The sequence below is a fragment of the Mytilus edulis genome, chromosome 7, assembly GCF_963676685.1.
Source record: "Mytilus edulis chromosome 7, xbMytEdul2.2, whole genome shotgun sequence".
NCBI classification, from domain to species: domain Eukaryota; kingdom Metazoa; phylum Mollusca; class Bivalvia; order Mytilida; family Mytilidae; genus Mytilus; species Mytilus edulis.
Window position 1 is genome coordinate 50889835 of NC_092350.1, and position 10044 is coordinate 50899878.

General features: G+C 31.7%; 1 long non-coding RNA gene across 1 annotated transcript; it reads right to left on the bottom strand.

Moving 5' to 3' along the window:
- Positions 1 to 2027: 2027 nt before the first annotated feature.
- On the bottom strand, positions 2028 to 3573 carry LOC139482904 (uncharacterized). The gene is made up of 3 exons (XR_011654999.1): positions 3443 to 3573; positions 2795 to 2839; positions 2028 to 2115 (listed from the first exon to the last, which is right to left on the bottom strand). It is a non-coding gene; the product is annotated as an uncharacterized lncRNA (long non-coding RNA).
- Between the last annotated feature and the right edge of the window lie 6471 nt (positions 3574 to 10044).

Below are 10044 nucleotides of genomic sequence, written 5' to 3' on the forward strand. Positions count from 1 at the left end.
CATTATTTGTGACGCAAAATAGTTTCTAAAATGCTATTAAAAAGTAAAATCACAAAAAATACTGAACTCAGAGGAAAATCTAATCGGAAAGTCCGTAATTGCATGGCAAAATCAAATGGCAAAACACATCAAAAACGAATGGAAAAGAACTGTCATATTCCTGACTTGGCACAGGCTGTTTCAAATAAAGAAAGGTAACTAAACATTTATATTAAGTTACATATATCATTTTCTATTTTGTTGATAAATAGCCATTTTATATGTTGACGGTTAATATTGCAGTTCTGTTCACTTTTAATTTTAGCATTTAGCAATACTACAGATCGGGTTTTAATCTTTATTCAAGGTATTCACAAAGCCCGTGAGTGATTTGTAGAAGGGATAAATTATTGTAAACAAGATTTTCCTGTTTTGCATTTCTTCTTTTTATATAAGAAAAGATGTGATATTGCCATTGAGACAACTCTCCACAAGAGGCCAAATGCCACAGCAATTTTCAAACAACTATTGGTCACTGTACGGCCTTCAACAATGAACAAAGCCCATACCGCATAGTCAGCTATAATAGGCCCCGATATGACAAACCAAAAAACTAAAACGGCCTTATTTATATTTACAAACTTTATTTCGGGTTAACTTTCCGAATTCAATGTACACCGTATTGACTTATATTATAGTCAGCTATGATATATTTTATTCTACTATAAAACAATCTTATGTTTCCGATAATTTGTATATAGTGCATATTCACAGCCGATCAAATTTAAGTAGACGTTGAAATTGTTTAGCAAATATACCTACCTACAGCGGATACACTTTTGGAGTTTTCTGGTAAAATACTGCTTACTTGCAGCATCAAGACCATAAACGATAGAAAAATCGTCATTCCAAAGCCAAGACGTTCACCTTCTTCTATTGGAATAAAGAACGATAAAACAGCAAGTATGGATAGTGCAGATGCAGGGATAACGATGTTATAAATGTAATGTGCGGGTAACCTCAGCAAATATATATGAATTTCAGCAAAAGACGAAAATATAGGCATTTTCTCTAATCGCCAGATTTCCCAGAACGCATGACTATCTTTATTATCTTCAAATCCAGTAAACGATTCATTTTTGTCCCAAATGAATATATGTTGTTGACTTACACCGGATGCTCCAATAATTATATTACATTTCGTACAATCGGCAGGAAATGATACTGTATCAGCGTTGCATATAGTGCTCAGTTCCCCATAAGGTTGGGCGTTTATTGTTCCATCGTATTTGACAAGAAGTTTTTCAGCTTGAAGTCCATCCGATAAAAAGCTTGATTGAAGTCTGAAAAAAATGTTGTTATAATTTAGAATTGATATATTTATATATGAGCTTGCCCTTCCGGAGCACTTGATATCACCCGGGTTCGTGTTGCTTGGTCTTTAGTTTTCTATGTTTTTAGCCATGGCGCTGTCAGTTTTTGTTTTCAATCTATGAGTTTGCTATCACTCTGGTATCGTTCGTCCCTCTTTAAGATAAACTCAATATACAAGGATTGAAACTTAGTACTGAAAAGACTCATAAGTGTCGCTTAAATAAAACAAAATTAAAAAGGTCAAATAATAGTTCGAAGTAGAAGAGCATCGAGGGCCAAACATTCTTAAAGGTTTTGCCAAATACAGCTACGGTAATCCAATTCTAAGCTATAAAAGCCTTAGCTTTTAATGTAAATTTACAAATCTAAAAACAGTATAATTATATAAATGCAAATTAGCATATGAAAGTAAACAACATGCTATGCATGATTCGGTTACATGAGTTAATTATTGAAAATGCTTTATCCTACTCAGTAAGCTTTTATGGTAAAGAGGACAAATATGACAAGTCTTATTAGTAAATTGTGTCAGTTAACCAGTTATTAAATAAATCAAATCAAAAATCCAAAAAATCACAGATATTTATGATAGAACCAACTGGCAATAAATAAATAAACACAACTATGTAAATGATAAAATTAATTGTCAAACCGATTAAATATTGTGAAATCAGGTGTCCAGACTTCATTCCCTGTTGCTGTCAAGTAGGTTTTTCCTCCGTATAAAGAGGGGTCCCAAACTAAATAGTCGTCTTTCCATGTCTATGACAAAAAGAAATAAAACAAAAATTCATGATTTATTTTTTAAACATATTCAATAAACTCGTTCAGTTATTATTAGTCTTGCTTTAAACGTGTTAATGTTTTTATTTTCATTAATGGATTGATTTCCGACTTTCCTAAAAAAAAAACCAACAGGGGACAATTGTCGTACGATTGTCAAGTATATATTTGCAAATACTAACACTATATCTACACATTTATACATTTCACGAGAAATGAATATCTGTTTACATATTTGTGAAACATCTAATAATACAAAAGAACACACTGTAAATAACTACACGTCACATAAGCAATATGATTTTGGCCAATATTTAAGCGACAACTGATTATCATTTCATAGCACGTATCACAACCGAATTCTGATGAATCAAATCCAGATATGGTTAAAACGTTTGTGATATTTTCATTGTTGGTCTTGTATTGGGTTTTATGTCTGTCTTTGATATATTTTTTTTTCTTTGGTATCTGTAGATTTTTTATTTAATTTTTTAAAACTTGTTTTCGCTGGCTTATTGTTTCGATTGACTATTTCCAAATCCCCTCTGATGCATATTATAGTTAATGTGTTAACTGTACAAATGTAGATGCATGTACTACTTCTTTTATCAGATATAACATGTATACGTTGTAATGATTGATTTAATAAATGTCGTACCAAATCCATTCCAATAGATTGGGAAAGTCGTGCTTCCTTTTCGAACTGAAATAGAATAAATGTATGATGTATACACAAACTATGAAAGCTATATTATAAAATTAAATGATATCTTCTCCACATAAACTAATTTCAAAATTTCTTTTAGGCATCTTTACAATATTCGAGAGAAAGGACATAAACGAAGTAAAGTTTACATAAAAAGAGAGGTAAAAGATACCAAAGGAATATTCAAACCAAAAAGTAGTAAATAACCTGACAACACCATGGATGAAAAAAAAACAAAGTGACAAACGGACAAACAATAGTTCACAAAACAAAACATAGAAAACAAAAAACTGTGCAATACGAACTTCACAATAATACGGGTGTGATCTGGAGTACATTTCTAGGTAAGCAGACCAGTTGTGTTATTTATGTAAGTACAAACCCTGTGAAAACCTAACCTAAATTCAGTCAATTGAATATTGCAGGGCTATAAAAGACGCTTATGTTTTTTTACAAAGTGAGTAAGCACGCTTACATTACGAAACCAAACCCTAAAATATTAAATATAAAAGAGACGATGTGGTATGATTGCCAATGAGACAACTCTCCACAAGAGACCAAAATGACAAAGAAAATTTACGTTTAAATGATAAAACATACCAGTCCTTCTAGTCTTATAAAATTCCACTTCATGACAATTTCTACATTTTCAGTAACGTTCCTCCGTGGAATAACCTGGGAACTATATCTGGACTCGTTGAACAGAACATTTCGCAGCATCAGCTCATGGTTTATTGTTTCTAAACCTGACAATAATAGGTTACAGAGTTATAAGCGGGAAAAAAATAAAAAGACAATTATAAGCTTATAAAACACAACAGAGAAAATAAGGATGACCAACACGAACTCCACCACAAATTGGGATAATCGCAGATGCTCATGGAAGGTAAGCACATACAAATCTTCATAAACTAGTACTTTGCATATTTCTATATGTCATATACAGCTGTCGCTGACCTGATAACACTTTTTCTCATGAATATTTAAATAGAAATTGCCGAAATTTTATTTAACTATTTATACGACCTCTTCAACCTGTTTTTTCCAATGTATACAACGACTCAAACTTAATATCTTTGGTTTACAAACTATAAATCATTATGTTTTATGCTTATTGTTGATATTTTAGTCCACTCCCAAACAAATTTGTTCACCATCGAGTGTAGGTTTCAACAGGTAATGTACATTTCATTGTGTTGTATATTTCTGCGCTTTTCTAGGCCTCATCCTTATATCGTTGATATATCAAGTCAATTTTATTGTCTATGTATGCACGTCCTTTTTATATTGATTAATCATTAACGTAAGAAACAAATTAATACTTACTAGATGTAGTTTTACAGAAAATTGATAAACAGGACAAAATATACGTCTTCCATACAGACGTCATACTTCTAGTTGGAGCTTAAAACCTTCATACAGAACTAGTTTTATATTATTGCGTTTTGATGTATCGAAAAATAGTCAAGTCACGTGACTCACAATTAGTATGTTTCGATGTTTTATAATTCCGTTAGATCGATTAAATACATTTAGCACTAATTTCTATAAGTCAATATTGTTTGACATCTTTATTGTACATTTTATATATTTACACTGAAAGTTTGGACTATGAAATTAACTTCTTTATAATCTTTATCCAATTTGTTCATATTTTACGATAATGTGATATCAATCAATTGAATAAATACGTGATTCACAACTTTCCATATAAATATTTCCGATTTTCACAGACGTTCAGCTTTGTATAGAATGGTTGATTGTCTTCTGATGCATATTGAAAAATAGTTTTTTTTTCTTTGCATTCATATAGCTTCAAAGTTATCTTATATTATATTTAACTTTTTTTTATTTTGTAAAATATCTATTTGACCTTAAAGAACAAATGTGAAACCCTATTTGTAACATTATGCTATTTCTCGGGCAAACGTACATGTAAAAATCGATTTGTACACCATTTATACATTAAAAAATAGTCAAAAATTATTAAGGGGCACTCACAGCCGATGCAACGAACGAAAAATATAGGAAAATGGTAGAGACAAACAACGGTCTTTAACAAACTATATAGAAAACATAAGACCGAGAAACACACGTACAAACCCAACTACCCAGTATAAATTAACTCAGGTCTCTGTTTGATACATGAACTGTGGAGCTACATCTATTTAACCAAAATTGCACAAACTGTGAATATAAATAGGTAGATGTGGTATGATTACCAATATGACAGTTCTTTACAAGTGACCAAATGACACAGAAATTAACAATTTCAGGTCACCGTACGGTCTTCAACAATGAAAAAAGTCCCATACGTAATAGTCAGCTATAAAGGACCCCGAAACGGCAAATGTAAAACATTTCAAACAAGAAAACTAACGGTCTAAAAATGTACAAAATGATGAACGAAAACCAAATATGTAACACATCAAAATACGACAACAACCGAATAACATGATCATGACTTTGGACAGGCACATACAGAATGTAGTGGGGTAGAACATGTTAAAGGTCGCTTAACACGCTCTCTTATCCTGGGACAGAGGTTCAACATAACACTACAAGAACTGTACAAAAACATTTAACAAACAACGCTTATGATCAACAGCATTAAACAACAAGAACTCAATCACAGGCTCCTGACTTTGGACAGGCACAAATATATAGAAAGTGGCTGGGTTAAATATGTAAGTTAGCGTTCAACCACCCCGTTATCAGTTAAAAAGGCCTAACTTATCAGATGGATGCAAATAGAGATATAATTTACAACGTGCCTGAGTACTTGTCCGTCCAAAACAACAAAACACACTTAAGAACAGATCTGAAAGTACTCCCAGTGACTAAAAGTTAGTCCAAGGCCAATAACAACTATAATAAATAGTTATGCTTCTAAAACTTATTACTGATCAGTTCACATCCAACATCCAATAGATTAGGTGTCAAGACCCATGTAACGTCACATTTATTAATAAAATTGAAAATGGAAATGGGGAATGTGCCAAAGAGACAACAACCCGACCATAGAAAAAAAACAACAGCAGCAGGTTACCAACAGGTCTTCAATGTAGCGAGAAATTCCCGCACCCGGAGGCGTCCTTCAGCTGACCCCTAAACAAATATATACTAGTTCAGTGATAATGAACGCCATACTAATTTCCAAATTGTACACAAGAAACTAAAATTAAAATAATACAGTACTAACAAAAATTGCAGGTTAAAGTGATCTTACTTTTTATTTTAATTTAAAAATTCATCCACGGAAATTTAAAAAAAACAAAAATTGGCTGACTTTGCTAGCGTCTTCGTCATTTGATCTCTAGTAGAGAGTTGTTTCATTTTTAATCATACCAACTGTTTTTAAAGCTGACACGTATTTAGTTATTAGTATGCATGTTAGATTTTACGTTCTCAATCTGTTATGCACATAATGCTGGTGGGCTCTCATATCAGCGTTTCTGTCTGATTCAATACAACGTATATTTTCATCGATGATGGAAAGTTATATATAACAAGTAATCATTTTAATGCAACTACATTGAAACCTGTTGAAGAGACCACTCAAGGGAGAGCAAAAAAGTCGTCTCATGATACAGGTGGTCTTTTGATACAGGTTCAATCTATATGAAATGCATTACAAACGGACCTAATTAATTATCCTTTAACAAAGTTTTATGTTTAAAGCAGGTTTGACTGTAATTGTTTTCCATGGTAATTTTATTCAGCATCACGAATATATTTTATGACATTTTGTTTTAGTCTACAGTTAATGTAAATCTGTGATAGGTTATCACATAATACCTTGTACTGTGGATTCATTTATTTTCGTTGGTATCAAATGTTTTGGATTGCCGAAAACTTGCATATTCGTGGATATTTCATTTTGTTGTTTTGCTAATCTCTATATACAAAACCTATCGAAGACATCTTATTAGTTTGTTGAACATTTCAATTCGTGGTATACCTATACTAACGAAACCCACGAACATTGGTATCCAACGAATACACAGTATGTGTAATGGGCAACTTCAACGGTCCAATTTTTTGTGGGTCGTTTTGTTCCGAAGTCTTTGCTTGATATATTTTTATTACCTTATATCAAAAGGGTTTTTTATGCGCCTGTCTTCTTTCTTTTCTTTTCTTTTTGCTGTTGACTGCTTCAATTTGTGTTGTTCGTTTGTTTTATTATCTTTTCTATGTTTTGTAATTTGACTGACTAATTGCTATAAGCGCAGCGTGTAATATATCGTACGATTTTTTTTGTTCAAAAGGAATTCATTTGATGTACAGCATATACACGTTTTTCATTTGTATCGATCAGAGGTTCTGTTACTAGTAATTGGTCTGTCGAATATATGGTATTTATATCAGACTTCAAATGGGGAAAATATTAAAAAATGTATTAATAGATTTCAATCTGAAACTATAACCCAATTCAAATATGGCTTTTCTATCAAAAATATACAATTTATATTATGGAATTTGCAATCAACCGAGTAAACAATCATTTTGAAAGGCTTAACAAGCTATTTGTCCATACTTATTTATCAACATCAAAATAGTCATCTTTATTTAGATTGATTACAATTAATGCATTCATAGAAATTCGAATAATACTGTTATGTTGATTTTGTTATTATTCTATTTACTTTCGATCGTCCATTAACAGAAATTCAACAAAACAAGGTTTGGGCAAAGGAAATATTTATGTAACTTCAGATGAAAGCTATGATCAATACAGAATCATTGTTACTGTCATGGATGTTTGTTTATCATAGCTATTTTGATAAAAGTTCATTAAGACAACCACACTCAGGTTAATAAGAGTAGAAATACAAGGCTGATTACAACCTTTCCATAACATTTTGTTCCTGATGTATGCTTTAGACACTATTAATATACCTTATACATTTGGAAGTAACAGTAATAATTTACAAAAATCATCAAAGTATACCAGCTTGAATAACTTCAATATCCATCAAAATATGACATAAGAGTTATTGCATTTCAAACAAGAGATACAATAGTGTTTTTCTTTATTCAAATATAGGATATTTAAACTTAAGAAATATTATCCATTTATGAAATTCTTTTTTTACTTTCATATTACTACCTGTTGTTTACCAGAAATGCAAGATTTAGTCCAGTGATTGTCGTTGGTTCATGTCAGTCATATTTGTTTTTCTTTTATAGCCAACTATATGGTATGAGTTGTCTCATTCTTGAAGGCCATGCGGTTGCTTTGAATTGTTGACATCTACTTTATTTCAACTCTGGTGGATAGTTGGGAAAACATCCCTAATGCGCCTCAAAATGAGGAACTCAAAAGTCACGTGTAAAGAAAAAATCTCTGTGTAGTGATATTGGACATGTTTCTATTTTTAACAAATGACTGAACTTAATTATTTGTGGTGATTAGGAAAGTAGAGGAACATAGAATAAATGTGTAAAAACTATGGAGCTTTTGAATGTGTTCAAATTATTAAATTTTCAAAAAACTTATTGTGTTAAAAAGGGGATATTTTACCACAAGGAGCCGCATCACAAAAGGATGTTCGGGGTTTGCTAATTTACGGAAAAAGTAATCTCACTTCGTACCCCGAAAATTTAACCACATATGTGAAAATGTCACAGCTTCGAAACGAGCTATCATACATATCCAAGTTTATGATATGGACTGAGCTACAGGAAAAAACGTTACCATTACCGCCTATGTAAAAACAATTAAAGATATTGAGCCAATTTACAAAAAGATTAATCAGTAGTTTTCAGAGTGATCTATGGATGATTTCACCTTGTACACCCGGAAAAAGTGTGAAGATGATGGTTAGTATTTTTTTATTTATACCTAGATATCCCAGATGATTTTAGATAACCATTATAGATAAATACCAGCAAATACTCAATGAAATTTTCGCTTTTAAAATGCATTACTGGCACGGGGCTGAACACTTTTTTAGGCACAATTCTAACTTTGTTTACACCCCCGAGAGATCCGAAAGGAATTTGTTTATGAATTGAAAAAGGCATGAACTAACATAATAGTTATAGCTGTAAGTAAACATGACACAATAGTCTTTGTTATGTAATTATCACTCCGGTTTACAGGAATAACTGATAATCAAGGGAGATAACACACTTCATACAAGTAAAGTGAAATACATCATCACATGTGCTTTTATCCAATAATTTGACCCATGGTCAGTCGATATCATATGCAGTTAATAACAGTCAAACATGTACATGTATTAAGGAAATCATGAATTATTATTTGTAATGCACACTAGCAAATCACAAGATATTGTCTTTTCTCAGTGAAAAAGGGGGAGGATCAACAAAACTTTTGAAAACAATATTGCTGCACCTTTTCAACTATTAAGCTAGGTAGCTAGCACTCGTTGCTGCTAATATAAAAGATTTAAATGAAGGTTGATAAGCCACAAGGGAGAAGCATTTTTCTTTCTTTGCGATAAAACTTTCAAGAATTTGAGTTTTGCTCTCTCAATAATAATTATGTATCTAAACCAAATAATAACACAGCCTGAGTAATTTTTTGTCTTATTTCAGTTCCAGACATATCATTACTTTTTAACCTGAGATGGCAAACTAGAGGTTTTAAAAAGTCCTAAATAACTGGTAGGCTTTTTGTTTTATTTGGCAAGCTCTCAATTGTTTATTTATGGTATTTATGCAATTCAAATTACAGTCGGTATGTTAAAAATATACTGATATGAAAACTGCTGCTATGGTCTTGGCATTAAATGAAAATGCTTGGTTACTGATCTTTTCGACTCCATATTTCAAGTTAAACCTTGCAGCAACTGTTCTTCATGTAACACTGCAAACTATAATTAGCATTATTTTGATATGTCGTTAGTTAATGACGCCATATTACGTGTGATGCCACAATGTTTCCTTTAAAACCTCATGCCGATATCTCACTGATAAAAGATTTTCACTGAAATACATGTAAAAACATTTTTTCTCAAATAGAATTATGTGAAAGAACAAGTTTTGAAAATTTGCACTTCATTGCACTCTAATTATATGATTCAAATGACTTTTACAGTAGTTTATAGCGGTTTCTACAGTATAATATACAAGGTTTCCACTGGCTAGAATAATTAAGTATTTTGGTGTTTTTTTTATGAAATCTTCATTTTTGCATAATTTTTCTGTCAAAATGCACTTTTTGGCACCAGAAA